Below are 23550 nucleotides of genomic sequence, written 5' to 3' on the forward strand. Positions count from 1 at the left end.
CCTTGATGCCTTTGTTTTTTGTTCCTAGTCGGATTCCACTATTGATTTTCTTGTTCCATTCTCTTACTATTTTTTCTAGGGCACAGTTAAATAACAATGGAGAGAGTCCATCACCTTGTCGTACTCCAGTTTTTATCTCAAATAGGTCTGAGAGTTCTCCCATAAATTTAATTTTGGAGTATGTGTTGGTGATGGTTTCTCTAATTAGGTTTGTAGTTTTATTGTCTAGGTTCAATTCTTTTAATATGGAGATTAGAGATTCCCTGTCTATGGAGTCGTACGCCTTTTGAAAGTCAATGAATGTGATGACATACGCTTTTGCTCTCGATTTTTGGTAGGCCATAAGATTTTTTAGGTTTAGAATTTGTTCTGGGCAGGATCTTCCCTTTCTGAAGCCTGCCTGGTATTCTCCAAGTTGACAATCTAGCTGGGGTTCTGCTCTGTTCAAAAGGACTTTAGACAGTATTTTGTATGTTACGTCAAGGAGCGAAATCCATCTGTAATTGTTGGGGTCTGTTCTGGATCCCCTCTTATGAATTGGGTGAATGAGGGCCATCTTCCATTCATCCGGAATTCTTTCTGTTTTCCATATTTCTTCAAATATGTTTTGGAGAGATTCTATGGCATTTCTATTGACATTTTTCCACAGTTCAGCTGTAATTTGGTTCTCTCCCGAAGCCTTATAGTTTTTGAGATTCAAAATGATTGATTGTAGTTCCTCGACGGTGGGTGGTTCTGAGTTAGGACTTGTTGAAGTTGAGTTGCTGAAATCCATTTTTTCAATTGGTTCTTTACAGTTGAGAAGGTTTCTGAAATATTCCCTCAAAATTTTGCAATTATCCCTGTTGTTGTGTGCAATATTACCATTTTTATCTTGTAATTGGAGTGACGGTGGGCTGTACTTGGTTATTTTTTGTTTAAAAGTTCTGTAAAAGCTCCTAGTCTTGTTTTTGTTGAAGTCTTCGTTGATCTGCAAAAGGAGTTGATCTTCTTGTGCTTTTTTAATTCTTTTGAGGTTTTTACTCACTAGTTTTCTTACACTCAGGAAATTTTGCCTATTATATTCATTTTTCTGAGATTGCATCTGTTGCCATGCTTTCTTTCTTTGCTCAATAAGTTTGTCACATTCCTCCTTCATTTACTGCATTTTTATATTTTCTCCTTTCATCAATTAAATTCAATATTTCTTCTGTTACCCAAGGATTTCTACTAGCCCTCGTCTTTTTACCTACTTGATCCTCTGCTGCCTTCACTACTTCATCCCTCAGAGCTACCCATTCTTCTTCTACTGTATTTCTTTCCCCCATTCCTGTCAATTGTTCCCTTATGCTCTCCCTGAAACTCTGTACAACCCCTGGTTCTTTCAGTTTATCCACGTCCCATCTCCTTAAATCCCACCTTTTTGCAGTTTCTTCAGTTTTAATCTACAGGTCATAACCAATAGATTGTGGTCAGAGTCCACATCTGCGCCTGGAAATGTCTTACAATTTAAAACCTGGTTCCTAAATCTCTGTCTTACCATTATATAATCTATCTGATACCTTTTAGTATCTCCAGGGTTCTTCCATGTATACAACCTTCTATCATGATTCTTAAACCAAGTGTTACCTATGATTAAGTTGTGCTCTGTGCAAAATTCTACCAGGCGGCTTCCTCTTTCATTTCTTAGCCCCAATCCATATTCACCTACTACGTTTCCTTCTCTTCCTTTACCTACTGTCGAATTCCAGTCACCCATGACTATTAAATTTTCGTCTCCCTTCACTATCTGAATAATTTCTTTTATTTCATCATACATTTCTTCAATTTCTTCGTCATCTGCAGAGCTAGTTGGCATATAAACTTGTACTACTGTAGTAGGTGTGGGCTTCGTATCTATCTTGGCCACAATAATGCGTTCACTAAGCTGTTTGTAGTAGCTTACCCGCGTTCGTATTCTCCTATTCATTATTAAACCTACTCCTGCATTACCCCTATTTGACTTTGTGTTTATAACCCTGTAGTCACCTGACCAGAAGTCTTGTTCCTCCTGCCACCGAACTTCACTAATTCCCACTATATCTAACTTTAACCTATCCATTTCCCTTTTCAAATTTTCTAACCTACCTGCCCGATTAAGGGACCTGACATTCCACGCTCCGATCCGTAGAACGCCAGTTTTCTTTCTCCTTTGTTAAATAAGATAAATCTTTTTGAAACACCCTACACTACCACACTTAATCAATAACCTAATGTAATCTCTCTCTCTCTCTCACACACACACACACACACACACACACACACACACACACACACACGCATCTTGCTCGCTCGCTCGCTCGCTCGCTCACTTGTTCGCTCGCTCGTTCACTCGTTCGTCCTGCGCACACACACAAAGTCTTGCTGCAAATTTTCGAATTTATCAATTGATAACTTATTTGTTAAACAATGCAACGCTCTTGTTGAATTCCAAATCTCCACCTATTTGAGTGTCACGCTAGCAGGAGAACCATAATACTATCAGATGGAAGCTCTAACTGCAGCACAGTCGGATCTGTTGGAGAAAGGCGGCCGGACGGAAGAAGAGATACGTCAGACACGTGTCAGCAAAGCCGGTACGCAAAAAATTAGGTGCGTCCTCCGCTGGGAGCTGCCGCTGTGCAAAAAGAGCTCTGGCGACGCGCACGTCCCAGCACGTCCGCCTGCGGATGGTCGGTTGCCGTATTTCGACAAATATGCACAGTTAATCATCTCTTCCTCCCTGTCATGTATTTCATTCGCACGCACAGTACAGCATTTACCAGTCCAAAGCGCACAGACCTATACGGAACACGGGTCATACTGTACGCGACACGAATTCGATTAATTGGTTCGCACAGTAAGTTGTATTGAAATTTGACTTGAAACTCGATAATACTGCACAGGAGCTAAACAAAAGACACAGACAAAGCGATTTTTTTGTAATTTTGGAGACGTTAACCTTCCAGAAAACGTCGTATCGCCAACCAGAGGCTGAATCCAAAAGGGGGCGATCAAAAAGTGTTCATTGGAAGGCCGTACAGCTCAGAATTGGTATGGAAATCACGCAAAATTGCCACGAGCAATGAGACAATGATCCTACCGCCGCACCAGTTTGTTAAAACACAGTTTCCTGTAGCGTGAATAACTCCGTAACTGCGTGTTGCACATAGTCCGACACGAATCGTTGACCCTCCAAGCCCTTTTTTTAAGGAACCGAAGGATTGATAATGGTACCAGGACTATGGGGCGAGTGCTCGGCTGTCTCGCACTTCAGTTAGCATAACTTCTGCGAGGCTGGCCTCCTAGATCGACCGCCGTCTTGTGTCGAATCGCGACAGCACGGAACTTGGCACACTGATCCGCAACGGTGGTTTTCAACATACGTGCTACCCCACTCATCATTCTGCGATGGATGTCTACTGATATTTCTCCTTTGCCAGTCAAGAAAATAACAAAAACACGCTGGTTCCGTTTGGTCTCATTTGGTAATAATGTCGCCATAATTAACGTTTCCGCATTTACCACGCGCACTTGGGAAAGACACGAATTTCACACTATTCTCTTGCCGGCTTGTCAGTGCTTGTATCCCCTCATCGGAGTCGCGCTACGTTGTATTTACGATGCAACAGCTCCGTCAGCCCAGCTGCGGTGACCGAGTGGTTCTAGGCGCTACAGTCTGGAACCGCGCGACCGCTACGGTCGCAGGTTCGAATCCTGCCTCGGGCATGGATGTGTGTGATGTCCTTAGGTTGGTTAGGTTTAAGTAGTTCTAAGTTCTAGGGGACTGATGACCTCCGATGTTAAGTCCCATAGTCCTCAGAGCCATTTTTGAACTCCCTCTGACGGAAACTTTTCGATCGCCCCTTATTTGGTTCACATCTCCTCCTAAACCGATGGATCCATTTCAACCAAATTTGATCCACGTAACACTTATTGTCTGGAAGGAAACACTATGGTGGTAATAATCTCTTAGCTCCCACTGGGATGGAAATGGAAGAGAAATTTAATTTTGTATTTCCTTTTACGTAAATATATTTCATTTAGTTTCTATTTTTTCATTTTAGTTTGTTATTTCACCAGTATCTTTATCTGCTGTTGTCATAGTTGAACCGCGAAGGGGGGCGGGAGGTGGAAAGGGAAAGAGGGGTGAGGAGGAGATGCACAGAGAGAGAGAGAGAGAGGGAGAGAGAGAGAGTTTTAGGAGACAGGTAGAAGGTGGAGAGGAGTAGTGGACAGATGGAAAAGGACGAGCATATAAATAGACAAGTGGAAGAGAGAGACAATGTGAGGAGACACGCGAAAGTTAGACGATGTTTAGGGTGGCAAGTGGAAGAGGGATGGGTTGTGAGGAAGCTGTGGTGAAGAGACAAATAAAACTAACATCCTCTCTAGAGTCGTCTGGTCTAATACAGTAGGGATTGAGACATATATGTGTCTGCAGTAATCAGTGCGCTGCATATGCGCACACATGGAAGCAGCGGGTATAAAGCTATTAATAAATAATATTTCAGATTTTTAGTCTAATATTTGCAAAGTGAGCCACTAACAGGACGCTCCTTGTTTGCAAAATGACCTCTTGTAAATGTGGTAGAATTTTAGTGTCCTACTTGTACAACATGTTAGTTCCTTGCACGTCTAACGTATCACGCCTGCGATCTCTCACTATGTTGGCAACGTGTCATTTAGTTTACAGTTGCAATTCACTTTCTTACCGAACGGTGGAGGGTCGAGGGGGGTAGGACTTGCGGGGGGGGAGGGGGGGGGCAGGTGGAGGAGTCGTTAGTCTACTGACTGGTGGTTTCATGCGACCTGCTACAACTTCTTCCACTGTCCCAACCACTTCATCTAAGACTAGCAATTACACCCAAGGTCCTCAGTTATTTGTTGTACGTATGTACTCCACTCCCCCTCTCCCCTTACAGTTCTTGTCCTGTACGGTTTCTTCTACTGCCATAGAGGTTAACCCTGATGTAACAGATCTTCTATCATCCTTTCCCCTCTTCTCTTCAGTATTTTTCGCATGTTCCCGTCCCTGCCGATTCTGCAGAAAACCTCCCCGTTCCTTATCAGTCCACGTAATTGTCAGCATCTCAGTATCTTGTAAAACGTTTCGCTTCACTTCTTCCTCTGTTCACTCACAGTCCCTGATTCACTTCTACACAATGCTGTGCTTCAAAGTTACACCCTGAGACAGTTTTTTGTCTATTCGTGGCCTCCAACTTTGGCGTTATGTTTATCGCTAATCTCATTTCCGCTACTCGTCATTACTTCCGTCTTTCTTTAGTTTACCATCAATCCGTATTCTGTTCATTAGACTGTTCATTCCATTCACCAAGTCCCGTAAATATTTCTCACTTTCACCGAGAATGGCAATATCAGCGAATCTTATGGCAATATAATCAGTGAATCTTATCATCTGACAGCTTTTCAACTTGTATTAAACCTTTCTTTAATTTTAATCTTTAATCTTTTTGTAAATTGATTTGTACTTCATTCTCGTGCAGCACTCTCTATCTACCTATCTGTCTATCTATCTCTCTGTGCCTTCTCCCCCACCCGTCTGACATACAGAGAGCTCCGTGAAATTGTTTACAGACGATGATGGAGTACCTAGGAAAGTTGCAACGGCAGAAAACTGTAGCTAAATATGACCTATCACTGGGTGCAGGGCTTGGCATTTGACCTGCAGAAGAAATAAACGGATAGTATCCCGCATAAAATAGCAATAACTCTTCGATTACACTATTGATCTAAAATCGATGGAAACAACAACAACAGCCATATAATACATAGGAGTATTCTTTCGGAACTACCTTAAGTGGTACGACCGCAAACAAATATTTACAGGAAAAGCAGGAGCCAAGCTGAAGTATTTATTGGAAGAATCGTAACCCTGTGGTTCACAAGTCCACAGCAGTAGATAGCTGTTAATGGTCGTTTCTTTGGCGTTTTCAATCAGTCATGAGGGTATAAATCCACGATGAGCACAACACCAGTAGGGAATGTCCACTGGATTGGACTGCGTGCATTCGCAGCCTCCGGAGTAATTGAAAACGCCAAAGAAGCGGCATTAGCTGTTGTCCACTGCAATGGGCAACTGCACCGCAGGGTTACAGCAATGTTATTCATTGGCGAAGTCATTCAGTAGTCTCCTGAATGATGCTCGTCGATCTGAGAGACTTACTGTGGAGGAGGAAATCTCGAGAAGAGCGGCGCCATTATATTCAGTAAAGCGAGAGCGTTACGTAGATAAACGTAAACTCCCTTTCAGGCACCATTCGCGAATAGAACGGGAAAAAGGCGGAACCAGCACATCTTACGGTGAGAACGTATACCGTCCGTCCATGAAGCTCTGAGACTGCTTTTATTTCTGGCGTATAAGTGGAATCAGCACAGTAACTACGGTATCAGCTTGAACTAACAACTGCAAACAACAGATGTGCGTTCGGCCAATCAGTTGTTAGCAGGCAGTGTTAAGTAGTGGACATGTGACGCGTGGTGACATCGTCGTGTGACAAATCGCAATGGAACAATATTTCTAAGTCAAGTGTTCAAGACATTCTCCAGATCGTTTCGAAGAAGAGAAAAGTGTGTGCCAAGCATTGTCCCAAACTCTACGACACCTGAACAACAGCCGACACGTGTGGACACCAGCCGCAACTTCACTAAAGTGCAAATCACAGACAATTCTTTTCTGGAAAAAATCATCATGCTTGGCGAGACTTATCAGTAAGAACCTACCACAAAACGACGATGTACAGCAATTGACACAAGAAGAGTCAAGCTTTAGCGACATTTAAGCCATTGTAATGCGCTAGTTGAACAATATCCCAAAGAAGATATCTTCTGACAGTTTCACATGCTTGTATGAACATTGTGCTTTGTACTTAAAGCGGGGGAAAGTGGAGGGGGCTACTATGTAGAACATCTGAAACAAAACTTCTGTATCGTAGCAAACAATGATTTATTTCAGAACTAGGTCGTGCGGTTACTGCAGCACACACTAAATATTACACTGTCCAGTCGCATTAATGTTACCAGCTGTCTACAGCCTGAATGACCACCTTTTGAGTTGAGACGTGCAGAAAGAGTATCAGTGAGATCGTGAAAGGTATCAACACGGATGTCGAGCCATGCCAACTCCTGTGCTGCGGTCAGCTGCACTAGATTTCTCAGTTGATGAGTCATGGTCCGATCGACACTGGCCCACAGGATCTTGATTTGTTTTAAATACGGGTTGTTCGGTGGCCAGGGGAGTACGGTGCTCTTCGAACTACACACATACACTGCGAGCAGTGTGACAAGTTGCATTGACGTGCTGGTGGATTCAATCATGTTGGTAGCTCCTTGTTTTTTCTGGGCGGTCAGTTGCTCGACAGTCGCATGTCTATTCGCCCGTATACATCTCTACTGCCGTCGTTCACCCCTGTCATCTATGGCCCTTATTGTTTCACAGTTGCCTCCACGACTGCTTTGGTTAGCGCTATTTTGCCATGCACAGTATACTCTAACCACTGCGGCACGCGAACCGTTTACAAACTTAGCCGTTTCGGAAATGCTTCTACCCGTAGTCCAAAAGCCATGATCATTGGCTTTTGGGGTAAGGCTAGGAGCAATGATCATGCCCTTGTGGATGTCCGATTAATCGCCCCGTTTCCGCATTACGACAACGATTGCACCGTTATACGCCTCACCACCCCCTCCCCGTCTCACCGTCGACGCGCTTCCAGTATTTGTGCTGCTACCTGTCGTCTATGGTTATTGAGCATCGATGATACTCATAGATGGTGGTCGTATTAAAGTGACTGGACCGTACAATTTTTAGTCCTACTGGAATATTGTGACAAAATTTCTGTAAAATGTAAGCAGTCTACTCTGATACTGATTCTTCCCAATTTCATTGGTTCGTCAGTTTAAAACTTCGATTTTACTGTTCGGTACTTTGGAAAAACTTTTCTAAGATACTCCGGAAAAGCAATGGAGAAAGTCCTTCGCCTTGCTCACTCCAGTTTCAGTTTCAAAATATTCTAGATTCTCCTCTCTTACATTTTTGTACCATATATTCAGTGACCGAAAAAAAAATCACAACACCGAGAAAGAGATGTGCAACTTAAACTAAAACTGGCAGGCGTGCCTCTGCACCTGAAAGATGAAAGAAAATTGTCATAAGAGTGGCGGTACGAGCGTCATATCAGGTTCGCTTTAAATTAACGCTGCAACGGTCGTGGGCGTTAGTTATCTTTGACATTATATGAGGTCAGTTAATGTTAGTCAAGAATGTTTTTAAGGCGACAAATACGCCATTATAACCACCCCACTGAGTTTGGACTACGACGTGTAATAGGGCTACGAGAAGCTGGATGTTCCTTCTGTGATACTGCAGAAAGACTTGGCAGAAAAATAGCCACTGTACATGGTTGCTTGTAGTGTTGGTCACGAGAATGTAGAGTCGGAAGAAGACCGGCTTCCGGATCGTCATCGTCACGTGTCACTTTAGACAGGTAAAACCAATATGTTTGGCGTACGGCTCTGGCGCATCGTAACGCATCTGCAGCACGAGCAGCAGTTGGCATCACAGTGACACAACGACTGAACAAATCGGTTACTTCAAGGACAACTCCGAGCCAGTAGCCCTGTAGTCACTAGCATTAACTGTCCCTGTATTGACTACCCCAAACCACCGCCATTGGCAACTTCAGTGGTGTCAAGCGAGAGCTCATTGGAGGGCAGAGTGGAGGACAATTGCGTTTTCAGGCGAAAGCAGGTTTGTCCTCAATGCCAGTGATGGCGGTGTGTTGGTTAGGAGAAGGCCAGATGAATGCCTGCAACTAGCCAGTCTGCATGCTACATACATTGGCCCTACATTTTCTGTCATGGTCTGGTGTGCGATTTGATATGACAGCAGGAGCAATCTCGTGGTGATCCCACGCACCCTGACAGCAAATTTGTACGTCAGTCTGCCATTCATGAACAGCATGGCATTGGGTGTTTTCCAACAGGATAACGCTCGTCCACATACCGCTGTTGTAAATCAACATGCTCTACCGAGTATCGACTTGTTGCCTTGGCCGGCCGGAGTGACCGAGGGTTCTAGGCGCTTCAGTCTGGAACCGCGCGACCGCGACGGTCGCAGGTTCGAATCCTGCCTCGGGCATGGATGTGTGTGATGTCCTTAGGTTAGTTAGGTTTAAGTAGTTCTAAGTTCTAGGGGACTGATGACCTCAGATGTTAAGTCCCATAGTACTCAGAGCCACTTTTTTTTGTTGCCTTGACCTGCTCTATCACCAGATCTGTCTCTAATCGAGCACGTTTGGACATCATCGAACGTCATCCACAACTAGAATTAACTGTCCCTGTATTGACTAACCAAGTGCAACAGGTATGGAACTCAATTCCACTAATTGACATCCGATACCCGTACAACACAAATGGTTTGTTTCGTTTTGTTTTAGGACGCAAAAACAACTGGGGTCATATGCGCCCCCAATCTAAACAACTCGAAGACAGAAAGGCGGTAGAAAACGACTATACGTCAATCTCAACTGACATAATAGAAGACAGGCACGTGGTAAAAGGGCTAAAAAAGACACCATACAGAAACGGAGGTCCAAAACTAAAAATTAAATGGCCTTCGCCATATTGCTTTGGATAAAAAGTAGAAACACAATGCATGCAATTTTGAATGCCTGCATTCAACATTCTGGCGGTTACAGCGGTTATTAATGTACCAGCACTTCACATTTTCAATGGCTTATTTCTCTCTTACGATAATATGTAATTTTGCGGTGCTAATCACTTAAAACTTTTATTTCCGAAATTTCATTACTCTGTATTTATTTTTTGGTGCTACAATATTTTTCCGTCCGTGTTTATATGAAGTTGGTGATCACTTTAGAAAAGAAGCAAGGATGGATTATATTTTTCGGCCACCTGATTCCTCTCGGCGGTGCCTTATTCGCAGCACATGGCGTCGTACGCAGTGCTGCGAACGCCAGGTGTATACGAACAATTTGGTGAGGCTCTTGATCTCGCGTTACGCCACACATCTGGTGCACGCCACACAGGGGAGTGTAAACAGACACGCACGCAACTCGACACCCGTCCGCCCCAGGGGGATGGAGGGGGGGGGGGGTGGGGGAAAGCCATACCTGGTGCAGACGTCTCCCACGTCCTGACCACCGATGATGAAGCTCTGCACGCAGAAATGAAGAATTACGCGCCAATGATGATGATTTTCTTCCGCACCTACGTAGCCTTTTTATCTTACAAATATCGTTAATTGTACTATCTGCTTAACTTCAGTTTCCGCCACGGCCATACTTTACTTAAGTCTCTTAATTAGTTCCGTTGTTCTTAATAATTAATTTCGTTCTGATTACATGCGCGTACCTGGAACTAAGCTGAGGAGAGAGTGAAGTGAAAAGTTACAAAACGTTTCGTGGAAGGAGTAAAATGAAACTAACGTACTTATCCCACCACTTTAAAGTACTTACCAACTACGTATGTATTTCGAAGAGTATAGTATTGCAGATTTTTGCTGGCAGGTTGGTCGCGTTCAGATCCATGCGAATACTTTCTGTAATCACATTTTTAGCAGTTTCTGACACCGCTTCTTAAGTCGAGAATGAAGATCGCATGCTACATTTACAACAGTACTTGAAGATTTCAAAACGTATATGTGTTTGGAACAGTGAGTTGCTAGGAGAATAGCGGAGAAAGGGGAAATAGCTTTCACATTTCACAAGTGGCTATGGTCGACAAATGGCTGTGGTAACATTTGTTACTAATTAGTTCCATTGATGTTAAGACTTTTTTTAAAAAACGTGATAGCAGTTTGATACGGCTGAACGTGTTGCGGGACAGGGAAAGGAGACAGTTTGAGAAAATCATTTTTTTTCTGCGATTTGTTTGGGGGGGGGGGGGGACGATGAGCCTCGTTCCCCTGCCCCTCGATGGGTACTTCATTACATCGGGCATTTATGGCACGCTCATGTGGCTTCTATTTGGCACGCAGCCTGGGGACAAAAATGTTATACATTGTATCCATACGAAACCTCTGTGATATAAAAATGCAATTAAAGAAATTATGAGTCACACATACTTCCGGTTTGCGACATCTTGTAAAGTAACTCAGCAAGTTTTGTACAAAACATTAATACACTTCACATGTATTCCTTTCGTAACCCGTAAAATGTCTCGGCGGTACTCTTATCTCAACCCGTGTGCGCACAAGCTTATCTGGGATGATGTAACCTATTGCATCCATAGTTGTACGGAGATCGCAAAGGTGACGAGAGGGCGAGGCACACACAGTATCTTTCACATAACCTCACAGAAAGAAATCCAGAGAGTGTATATCCGGAGATCACGGTGGCCATTTGGTTGATCCTCTGCGTTTTATACATAGCTATGGTAATATCCCCATTACCCTCGTTTTGATTTTGTTGTTGTTCATCTTATATCCTCCTTTCAAGACACTGTCCATTCCATTCAACTGCTCTTCCAAGTCCTTTGCTGTCTGTGACAGAATTACAATGTCATCGGCGAACCTCAAAGTTTTTATTTCTTCTCCATGGATTTTAATACCTACTCCGAACTTTTCTTTTGTTTCCTTTACTGCTTGCTCCATATACAGATTGAATAGCATTGGGGAGAGGCTACAACCCTGACTCACTCCCTTCCCAACCACAACTTCCCTTTCATGTCCCTCGACTCTTATAACTACCATCTGCTTTCTGTACAAATTGTAAATAGCCTTTTGCTCCCTGTATTTTACCCCTGCCACCTTCAGAATTTGAAAGAGAGTATTTTAGTCAACATTGTCAAAAGCTTTCTCTAAGTCTACAAATGCTAGAAACGTAGGTTTGCCTTTCCTTAATCTTTCTTCTAAGATAAGTCGTAGGGTCAGTATTGCCTCACGTGTTCCAACATTTCTACGGAATTCAAACTGATCTTCCGCGAGGTCGGCTTCTACTAGATTTTCCATTCGTCTATAAAGAATACGTGTTAGTATTTTGCAGCCGTGACTTATTAAACTGATAGTTCGGTAATTTTCACATCTGTCAACATCTGCTTTCTTTGGGATAGAAATTATAATATTCTTCTTGAAGTCTGACGGAATTTCGCCTGTCTCATAAATCTTGCTCACCAGATGGTAGAGTTTTGTCAGGACTGGCTCTCCCAAGGCTGTCAGTACTTCTAATGGAATGTTGTCTTTTCCCGGGCCCTTGTTTCGACTTAGGTCTTTCAGTGCTCTGTCAAACTCCTCACGTAGTATCATATCTCCCATTTCATCTTCATCTACTTCCATTTCCATAATATTGTCCTCAAGAACATCGCCCCTGTATAGACACTCTATATACTCCTTCCACCTTTCTGCTTTCCCTTCTTTGCTTAGAACTGGGTTTCCATCTGAGCTCTTGATATTCATGCAAATGGTTCTCTTTTCTCCAAAGGTCTCTTTAATTTTCCTGTAGGCAGTATCTATCTTACCCCTCATGAGATAAGCCTCTACATCCTTAAATTTGTCCTCTAGCCATCCCTGCTTAGCCATTTTGCACTTCCTGTCGATGTCATTTTTGAGACGTTTGTATTCCTTTTTGCCTGCTTCACTTAATGCATTTTTGTATTTTCTCCTTTCATCAATTAAATTCAGTATCTCTTCTGTTACCCAACGATTTCTACTAGCCCTCGTCTTTTTACCTACTTGATCCTCTGCTGCCTTCACTATTTCATTCCTCAAAGCTACCCATTCTTCTTCTACTGTATTTCTTTCCCCAATTCCTGTCAATTGTTCCCTTATGCTATCCCTGAAACTCTGTACAACCTCTGGTTTAGTCAGTTTATCCAGGTCTCATCTCCTTAAATTCCCACCTTTTTGCAGTTTCTTCAATTTTAATCTACAGTTCGTATCCAACAGATTGTGGTAGAGTCCACATCTGCCCCTGGAAATGTCTTACAATTTAAAATCTGGTTCCTAAATCCCTGTCTTACCATTATGTAATCTAGCTGGAACCTTCCAGTATCTCCAGGGTTCTTTCATTTATACAATCTTCTTTCATGGTTCTTGAACCAAGTGTTAGCCATGATTAAAAAATAAAGTTATGCTCTGTGCAAATTCTACCAGACGGCTTCCTTTTTCATTCCTTAGCCCCAATCCATATTCACCTACTACGTTTCCTTCTCTTCCTTTTCCTACTGTCGAATTCCAGTCACCCATGACTATTAAATTTTCGTCTCCCTTCACTACCTGAATAATTTCTTTTATCTCATCATACATTTCATCAATTTCTTCATCATCTGCAGAGCTAGTTGGCATATAAACCTGTACTACTGTAGTAGGCGTGGGTTTCGTGTCTACCTTGTCCACAATAATGCGTTCAGTATGCTGTTTGTAGTAGCTTACCCGCACTCCTAGTTTTTTTATTCCTTATTAAACATACTCCCGCATTACCCCTATTTTGTATTTATAACCCTGTATTCACCTGACCAAAAGCCTTGTTCCTCCTGCCACCGAATTTCACTAATTCCCACTATATCTAACTTTAACCTATCCATTTCCATTTTTAAATTTTCTAACTTACCTGCCCGATTAAGGGATCTGACATTCCACGCTCCGATCCATAGAACGCCAGTTTTCTTTCTCCTGATAACGACGTCCTCTTCAAAGCGAGGATAATGGAATGTAGTCGAATTTAGTCGGGTGATTCTGAGGGAATTAGATTAGGAAATGAGACACTTAAAGTAGTAAAGGAGTTTTGCTCTTTGGGGAGCAAAATAACTGATGATGGTCGAAGTAGGATATAAAATGTAGACTGGCAATGACAAGGAAAGCGTTTCTGAAGAAGTAAAATTTGTTAACATCTAGTATAGATTTAAGTGTCAGGGAGTCGTTTCTGAAAGTATTTGTATGGAGTGTAGCCATGTATGGAAGTGAAACATGGACGATAAATAGTTTAGACAAGAAGTGAATAGAAGGTTTCGAAATGTGGTGCTACAGAAGAATGCTGAAGATTAGATGGGTAGATCACATAACTAATGAGGTGGTATTGAATAGAATTGGGGAGAGGAGGAGTTTGTGGCACAACTTGACTAGAAGAAGGGATCTGTTGGTAGGTCATGTTCTGAGGCATCAAGGGATCACCAATTTAGTACTGGAGGGCAGCGTGGAGGGTAAAAATCGTAGAGGGAGACCAAGAGATGAATACACTAAGTAGATTCAGAAGGATGTAGGCTGCAGTAGGTAGTGGGAGATGAAGACGCTTGCACAGGATAGAGTAGCATGGAGAGCTGCATCAAACCTGTCTCAGGACTGAAGACGACAACAACAACATGGTAATATCCAGTCCGGAAAGTCGCGAACATGTTAACTCCAATGCGGTAATGCACCATCCTACTACAGACGACGTTTGGCTAAAGGAGGAGGAGAGACAGAAAAATGCTCAAGCACGTACAGATTAACGATTCCCGTAACTGTTTGCTCAACGAAGAAAATTTTTCCAGCTGCGCTGTCTTTCATCAACGCACACCACACGTTCACATTTTCGTTGTCTCCGACATGTTCCCTCGGAAACGCTGGGGGGGTTTCCGAGCCCCAGATGCGAATGTTGTACACATCAACCTACCCATATGTGTGGATGGTTGCTTCGTCAGAGAAACCAAAATTTCCTAGATACAAGGGTGGACAAACTAGTATGAATACCAAGCATGTACACAATATTTATTTATTATTGAGGAACTCGGCCACCATTCCGCGAAATAGATTCGTATAGTGTCTGAGTAGTTTCCAACCGAATGTTAAGCCATTCCTGTACAAAACGTCTGCCAGTTGCTCCAGCGATGTTGGAGCTGGAAACCTGCTCCTTACTCTCTTTGCTCTAAAACTGTCCATAATGTTTCAGAGATGTTGAGGTCTGGCGATTGTGTTGGCAGGCAAGATGGTTGATGATATTCTGATGCTCCCCAAAACACGCCTGAATATTCTTGGCTGTTTGTATGGGCGCTTCGTCATCTTCGAATATGACAGTCTTTGGCAGCAATATGCCAGTCGTTGTTGTCGAGGATGTATGGGTATTCATTCGCAGTAATCCGGCCAGTGAGGGTAATGATAGGATCAGCTGAATGCCACGACATACCCGCCCAAATTGTAACGTAACTCTCCCATGTTTGACTGTGGTAAGTAGGCAGGCCGGATCGTAGGCTTCTTTCGGGATCCTCCATACATAAAACGGGTCGTTTGTTGGGTCGATGTAAACGATGATTCACGGATCGCAGAACATTCAAAAATGGCTATGAGCACTATGGGACTTAACATCTATGGTCATCAGTCCGCTAGAATTACTTATACCTAACTAACCTACGGACATCACACAAGACCCAGTCATCACGAGGCAGAGAAAATCCCTGACCCCGCCGGGAATCGAACCCGGGACCCCGGGCGTGGGAAGCGAGAACGCTACCGCACGACCACGAGCTGCGGACTACGCAGAACATTCTTCCAGACATCAAGTGTCCACGTCTTATGATCGTAGCACCACTTACTTCGCAGTTTTGCATTGACTTCCATTATTAACGGTTTCGCAACTGCCGCGCCTCCATGAGTGTTAGCCTTGTGAAGCTCTCGCCGTACTGCTTTTACGAACGCAGCATTACTCAAGTGAGTGTCGAGTACTGCTGTCACTTTCGTTGCGGTAGTTTTATGTTGGATGGCCACAATCCTTTGTAATGCTGGTCGTTGTCTGTCAGTTAACTTCACCTTTCGCCAACTATTTCTTTTCGCCGATGATGTTTCACGATGTTTTGTGTGTGCTGTCATTACCGTGGATACTGTCCAACAACTCAGCCGGTTTCGTCAAAGATACTCCCACTAACCGCCCACCGAGTTGCACTTTTGGAAGTCTCAGAGATCACACATTTCACCGATAGCTTGCGTTAACCGTTGCAGAACAAGGCGTATAATACGTTGGAAGGTAAACTCCATGACTTTGCAAGTGAAAAGTGCTCTGCTGGCGAGTCGCAGTATTTACTCGTTCGCAGTGGCGTCAAGTTGCAAGAAGATGTACTATACTGTATGGTGTTTATATAATTCTGTCCGCCCCCTGTAGTTGACGTTTTACCCGGTCCGGTCCCAATACGTCGATAGCAAATCCCTGGCGAAGCTGCAAGTCGTTTCGTCGCTACTTTATAAGGGTTGAAGTCGTTTGTGAAGCACCTTGCGATCTGTTGAGCGAATATTGCACTCAAAATATTCCTGTTGCAAACTTTTAACTGTGAAATTCGTACTACCCACAGTTTTCACGAGCATATCATAAACCTCAGAACATGTTCCAAGTCTTTATCAGTAACTATTTATTTATTTTACTTATTTATTTATTTATTTAACCTGATCAGATTAGGGCCATCAGGCCCTCTCTTACATCGGACCAGTGTTCCACACATGCAGTATTTCACACATCAGAGTTACATCATAACAATAGTTTAAATGAGAAAATTAGATTACTCTAGTGACAATATGAATAAAGAGTAGTGACTAAGACCTAATAAAGTAAATGCGGCAGAATTTTTACAACAGGTGCTATACATACAGATTATGATAAAAGCAATAATAATAACAGTAAAAAAAAGTCAAATAATAATGATAAACATGACTAAGACCTAATAAAGTAAATGCTGGCATAATGTGGAATTTTCATTATTCTTTCACAGTGCAATTCCCTTTCATATATCATCCGTTTAGAAATTGTGTAATGACTGCAATGACTCACTGTTGAAATAGTTGCAAACTGTAGACGAGAACGTGTCATTTCCGTTGCATTGACAAAGTTCATCTGTCCAGATAAACCAATAAGCAGATATGTTTTCCAGTATCTGTTAGCAGCTACTTGCGACTAATCACAGTATAACATCTACGGTGATAAATCGCAGGAATCGCACTTCAGCATTGTGGAAGGATACAAGTTGCGAATCCGCAAAATGCAATTTTAAACAGTGACAAATCGTAACTAGACATAGCAGTTACCAAAAAGTAGCATTCACGGAAATCACTGGTATTGGCAAATCACAGCTTGGGCAGTCCCTATCCAGCCACCCCAGCCCCCATGCCCCCGCTCCTTTCTTGTGGTTCCGCCATATGGCGGCGTACATCCATTGTGCAGGCTGTTCACCTATTCAGGTACATCAATTAGCAGAAATGACCGCGTTCAGGAAGTCACAGTTTTACACCCCCACCCCCCCACCCCAGTAACTGTTAGCAGCTACTTGCGACTAATCACAGAATAACATCTACGGCTACGGTGATGAATTGCAGGAATCGCACTTCAGCATTGTGGAGGGATACAAGTTGCGAATCCGTAAAATGAAATTTTAAACTGTAACAAATCATTACTAGACATAGCAGTTACCAAAAAGTAGCATTCACAGAAATCACGGGTATTGGCAAGTCATAGCTTAGGCCATCCTTATCCAGACACCCCCGCCCCTCTGCCCCGTACCCTTCCTAGTGGTTCCGCCATATGGCGGCCTACATGCACTGTGCAGGCTGTTCACCTGTTCGGGTACATCAATTAGTAGAAATGACTGCGTTCATACGGTCACAGTTTTACACTGCCCCCCTTCCCACGGTTTGGCCATCTGGCCTTGTCGGTGGGCCCTCCCTAGCGGCCTACGTGCACTGTGCAGCGTGGTGCAGGCGGCAGGCAGAGGGTCCCTGCGCTGTTGCCGCCCTTCCCCGGCCCCCAGACCCGCCCACGGGCTGCAGGGCCCCTCCACACGTAGGCACGACTTGTGCCCACCCTCTCGTGTTACGCCCTGAGTCGCTCAACTTGTTCCTTCATCTTTATGGCCTGAACCTACCTCACGGCCGTTCTCCCTTTTAATACTTGTACCCTTTGGAGTCAACAAGAAGAGAATTCCAACTTAATTAGTACTGCCCGCATCTTGCATCTGTTATATAGCGGCTGCGTAAGATACACATCTAATAATTTCTATGTTATTCAAGACCATAACCGGTGATAGTCTGTATTACAATTTTATTTTTTGATATGGACTACCTGCTTTAGCCCTATTTGCCTGTCTTCGGTGACGTTCCGTATTTTAATAAATATTGGTATAGTATCTAATGAAGAAAATAGCGACCAAATTGCTTTGTAAATGTTTATTTAGTCAAGTCCCGTAGTAGTATACACAGGAGACACGTTTCTTCTGATATGACTGGATTGTACCGTTGTCGTAAAGGGACTCTGCTGCTCTTGGCGAAGCATGCGTCACATTTAAAGGAAAGACACGGTAGAAAATGTGGAGAAGAATAATGGGCTGAATTTGTTCTGCATTTACGATTATGTTCGATGATGATGATAATGATGTTTGATTTGTGGAGCGCTCAACTGCGCGGTCATCAGCGCCTGTACAAAGTCCCAATTTTTACATAGTCCAGTTTTTAACTCAGTTCAGCCTAGCAACTGTCACGAGTGATGATGATGATGAAATGATGAGGACAGTACAAACACCCAGCCCCGGGGCAGAGAAAATTCCCAACCCGGCCGCGAATCGAACCCGGGACCCCGTGATCCAGAGGCAGCAACGCTAGCCACTAGACAACGAGCTGCGGGCACTACAGTTCACGAAAGCTGTGGCACAAACCTCCATATCGCCTCTACCTGCGTTCTGAATTGAATTAAAAATGAAAAATGTCATTGACTTTCGGTTTCTTTAATGACACCATCATTGGGGATCGGAAATCCTCTTTATTTCATACGAATCAAAATTAACGATTACTTTATCTTAACGCAGATAAAATGTTAGACATTTGGCATGTAGCTACACAGGTTGTGTCAGGAGGAAAGGTACATATTTTGAGGGGGTGATATTATTAGTTATTCTGAACAAAAAACGTCATAGGAACATACGTCCTTTTCTTAACAGTTTCCTAGGAAATCAATGAGAACTATGGGAAACACGACAAATGCAGCTGATAGTAAATAAAGCATTGTGATCTGATGTTTCGTTTAATTGTGTACATTTCCCCACAAAAAACGTTCAAAACACCCACCGACAATTTCAGTGCATTTTGCAGTTGTTGTAGACAATTGTTGTGTTGCTGAACTAAAGCTCTTTCGTGTGGTCCTTTAGATGAGCTCTGGAATTCCCACTGCAAAAACCGTGGACAAAGATTATGTCACCATACGCCGCATATGTGAAAACCTGTGGGATTTTCATTACACTGATCCATACTCTTTTGACTGTACATCTGTCAAACACTGTAACACACAGGTGCAACCACTGTAGTGCCGGCCGCGGTGGTCTAGCGGTTCTGGCGCTGCAGTCCGGAACCGCGGGACTGCTACGGTCGCAGGTTCGAATCCTGCCTCGGGCATGGGTGTGTGTGATGTCCTTAGGTTAGTTAGGTTTAAGTAGTTCTAAGTTCTAGGGGACTTATGACCTAAGATGTTGAGTCCCATAGTGCTCAGAGCCATTTTTAGCTCAGAGCCATTTGAACCATTTGAACCACTGTAGTATTGAGAGTTGAGAAAAACGTCTACACTTGCAGACTCGTCGCCCCAAAATGCGCTAGTGAAGTGAGCATTGTAATGGTCTGTAAACAAAACACCACGTAGTGTAATTTGGCTTTGGTTGTATTCGAGTGTGAGTCCTGGTGAAGAAGGACATGCGAGTACGTCGGAAACGGTTAATAAAAGGGCATATGTTAAGTTTTTTGTTGGAAATCACCAATACTGTCACCCCTCTGAGTATCTCTCTTCCTGACTCACCCTGTATATTTGGGCTGGACACCTAAACCTCTTGTTAATACCCAATTAGTTTGGTTATACAGGTGTTCCCTGTTTGGGGCAGGCGCGGATGTAGCGTCGGTTGTGAAGGGTGGGAGGTGCTCACACTTTGTTATGTCTCACTCGCTCTCAAAATTTTCCGTCGCCCCCACTTTCAACTTGCCACAGATGCCTAGGATTTTAATAATAAGTACGATAAAATATATATCATGTTTTAATATATTAATAATCTGTTAACATCAACGTTTAATACGTCGCTTTAACATAGCTTCCAAGTGATTGGAGTCCAAAGAATCGTATCGCTTGAAATACATTTGTCCGAAAATTTAAGGACTACTGCCATGTAAATGATTTACGAACAAGAACAGCAACAAACCCGAAGGATCTTCAGAACGTCAGAATGTAGGCAAATTATTGTACTCGGTGAATGGAGAAAAAAATGGCTCTGAGCACTATGGGACTCAACTGCTGAGGTCATTAGTCCCCTAGAACTTAGAACTAGTTAAACCTAACTAACCTAAGGACATCACACACATCCATGCCCGAGGCAGGATTCGAACCTGCGACCGTAGCGGTCTCGCGGTTCCAGACTACAGCGCCAGAACCGCGCGGCCACTTCGGCCGGCGGTGAATGGAGAAGACGGTTTTATTATGCAACTTTATTCTGCAATTTTTAGGAACTTTAGTTTTATGTATCACTAATATTACATATCTGTGACCATACTGAATTATTTTAAAGTGAAAACATATTTAGAATACAAAATGTTTCTGAAAATCATGAAGATGAACAAAATGTTCAGTATTTGGTAGGTCAGATCTTTAATTCTCCTTGGCTTACATATAAGGCTGAGACCCGGTAAGGAGCCAAGACGTGTCGAGACAACGGTGGACATACGGCCCGACAACCGGCAGTAGTCGTCTGGGCTTCCATTGCGTTTCATAGCAGGACGCCTTTGGTTGTTAACCGCGGCACCGCGGTACGTCGACGACTTCTACACCCAGTTTTGTTGCCCTTTACAACACGCTATCCTGAACTTACATTTCAACAAGATAATGCCCACCTGTACACGGCGAAAGTTTTTTCTACTTATCTTCATGCTTGTCAAATGCTGCCTTGGGCCAGGAAGGTTACAGGATCTCTCCCTAGCTGAGAATGCTTGGAGCCTTATCAGCAGGGCTCTTCAACCAGCTAGGGATTTTGTCGGTGTAATGCGCGAGTTAGACAGAATTTGGCACACTACTCCTCAGAAGGACACTCAGTAACTCTACAAATCAATGCCAATAGGAGGTATACCAACGCGTTATTCATTTGCTCAACCTGTGTAGCTCTTTCTCTTTAATAAATCTTTTTTTCGCCTCCTCCTTAGAGAGTGTTTCAGTCTCGCCTTTATTTCAACAGCATGTGATTTAGTGGGTTAGAAAGTGGGTTCACGAACCGTGGCAGATACGTTGTGGGCAGCAGATGTTGTTAACCTCCAAATGCACGTATTTACCTGACTTGTACAAAGTTCTGTACTTCTACAGCTGGTCGGACTGCATACGTATCCACATGATGGAGCCCCCCAAACTTCGTAGAAGATCTGCATAATTTGCAGAACTAACACTGCTGGAAGAAAGGATACAGCAGCGAAATTGGGTTGGCCACAGCCTGTGAGTCTCTGTAGTGGAGGGTGCCCTCTGCCGGACTGGCACTCGAACCCAAATCATTTTCTTTCATCTTAGTTGAATCTTTGAAGTAGTTAATTAACTGAACTTCATCTCGGGCGCCGAAAGTCTGAAACTTGGGTTTTAAACGGAATTTCCGCCGCAGCTTCCGTCTCCGATAGTTTGAAGACTGATGTTCTATCGTAGCGGAAGTGTCAAACTTTCGACCTTAAAATTTCAAAATTCTAGACGTCGAATATCAGCAAAAACGCTTCCAGCTTAGGGCGGTCGCGGGCCTTTGCTGTCTCCGGTGCTGTACCGGCCCACCACAAAGGGACGCCGATGTTTACAAATCGCCTCAGGTATAGTGTGTCGACTGTGGGAGGGATTAGAGGAGAAATTCTTCTGCAACATAGCAGATTGTACAGGATGGAAAAACTGGAAACGGGTTTCAGGCGGCTACTAGAGATCCAAACAGTCTTTGAAGTCATTCTTTTAAGTGCAGTCTTCCATGCACTGCTCAGGTACTCCCCGTGTAGGACAGCATACAGGCGTGTGTTGCTCTAGAGCCTGAAAACTGGATACAATGGAGCTTGACAGGTCCTTTGTTCGTATTTGCCATTTGGTTGGTAGAGGGCATTAGTGAGGACATTGTTTTTTAACAGTGAAGTTTATCTGCGTTGTCAATAGCCCTCTAGTCGGAGGCTCACAAAAAAGTTTACTGCTAGCATGCTCTGATGCAGCCATCAGTCAAAACATATTTATGGGTTATTGATAAAGACTGATCAGGCGAAATCGGTATAACCATTGAACTATCGGTTTGTTTATAAATAACTTTTCTGCTACCAGTCACGATTTTCTTTTATTTACATTTTACATGAAGCGTTTCGGAAAACGATTAACATTTTCAAGTGAATTACAAAGATGTAAAAACATCTTTCATACATCGAGAGTAACGAACTTACGTAAACAAAGAGTTACAAAGATGTTTGTACGTCTTTATAACTGTTTGTTTATGTAAGTTTTCTACTCTTGATGTATGCTATGCATAGAAAATTGTGTCTGATATTTAATATATGGTAGACTCTGCACAAATGTCAGCAAGAAAAGTTAAAGGCAACAGAACGAATGCAGAAACTCACACATCAAATACAGTACGAACAAATGGCATAGTACACAGATAAAAACGCACTCTAAGATATGAATCATTTCCCTAAACGCGTCGTGTAAAATATAAAATAAAGAAAATCGTGATTGATAGCAGAAAAGTTATTTATAAATAAACCCGTTGTTTTCACAGGCGCAGGTTTTCAAAACCCGTTTCTAATGGATCATATCAGTCATTGAACAATTGACGGAAGCACTGACTGAAACAACTTTGTGGTTACGAGAGCCTCTGTTGTGAGAAAACGTAAACACAGAGTGCCAAATCCTGTACTCTGTAGTATCAGTATTTGTCTCCACCACAGGTTTGGTGGGCTGTGAACAATTTCTTAGTGGAACAAAATATATGATTCCTTAAGAAACAGATTAACAAGATGTAAAGCTGCAAAGTTCACACTCACTCCGTTCGTTTCTTTCAAATGTGACGATGCCGCGCTGCTCTCACTACCTGTAAAGTTATTGTTTATTAAATATAATTCATCATTTTCAGAATCCTGTGGTTTGATTTAACTCTTACATTTTCTTCCATTTGATTTTATTTTCAAACAAGTCCTTTCATTATAATACAATATCGGCTTTCGCGACCGGAACTTCCTTCACTAAAATCCCCCGGAGTGAGAGACCGTTGTAGACGTACAAAACTCTTCACTAGCGTTTCGTCACCATCTGTGAGAGACATCTTCAGAGTAAGTCGTCAAATGTATCTAAAGCCCAAGGAGGCTCCAAATTTTAGAGTTGTATACAGGGAACAATCATTCGTTACGTGTAGCCGAATGTGTGAGCCAATGTTTGCGAATACCTGGAAGCCGAAACAATCCTTGATCGCAAATTTACTTTATTCAGTTCAATAATCGGTTTCGATCGTTATGATGTTATGGGATTGATTTAAACCAGAAAGCGAATATTTGTGTGTAAGAACATTACGATAGAAAATGGTTCAAATGGCTCTGAGCACTGTGGG

The sequence above is a fragment of the Schistocerca nitens genome, chromosome 8, assembly GCF_023898315.1.
Source record: "Schistocerca nitens isolate TAMUIC-IGC-003100 chromosome 8, iqSchNite1.1, whole genome shotgun sequence".
Taxonomy (NCBI): Eukaryota; Metazoa; Arthropoda; class Insecta; order Orthoptera; family Acrididae; genus Schistocerca; species Schistocerca nitens.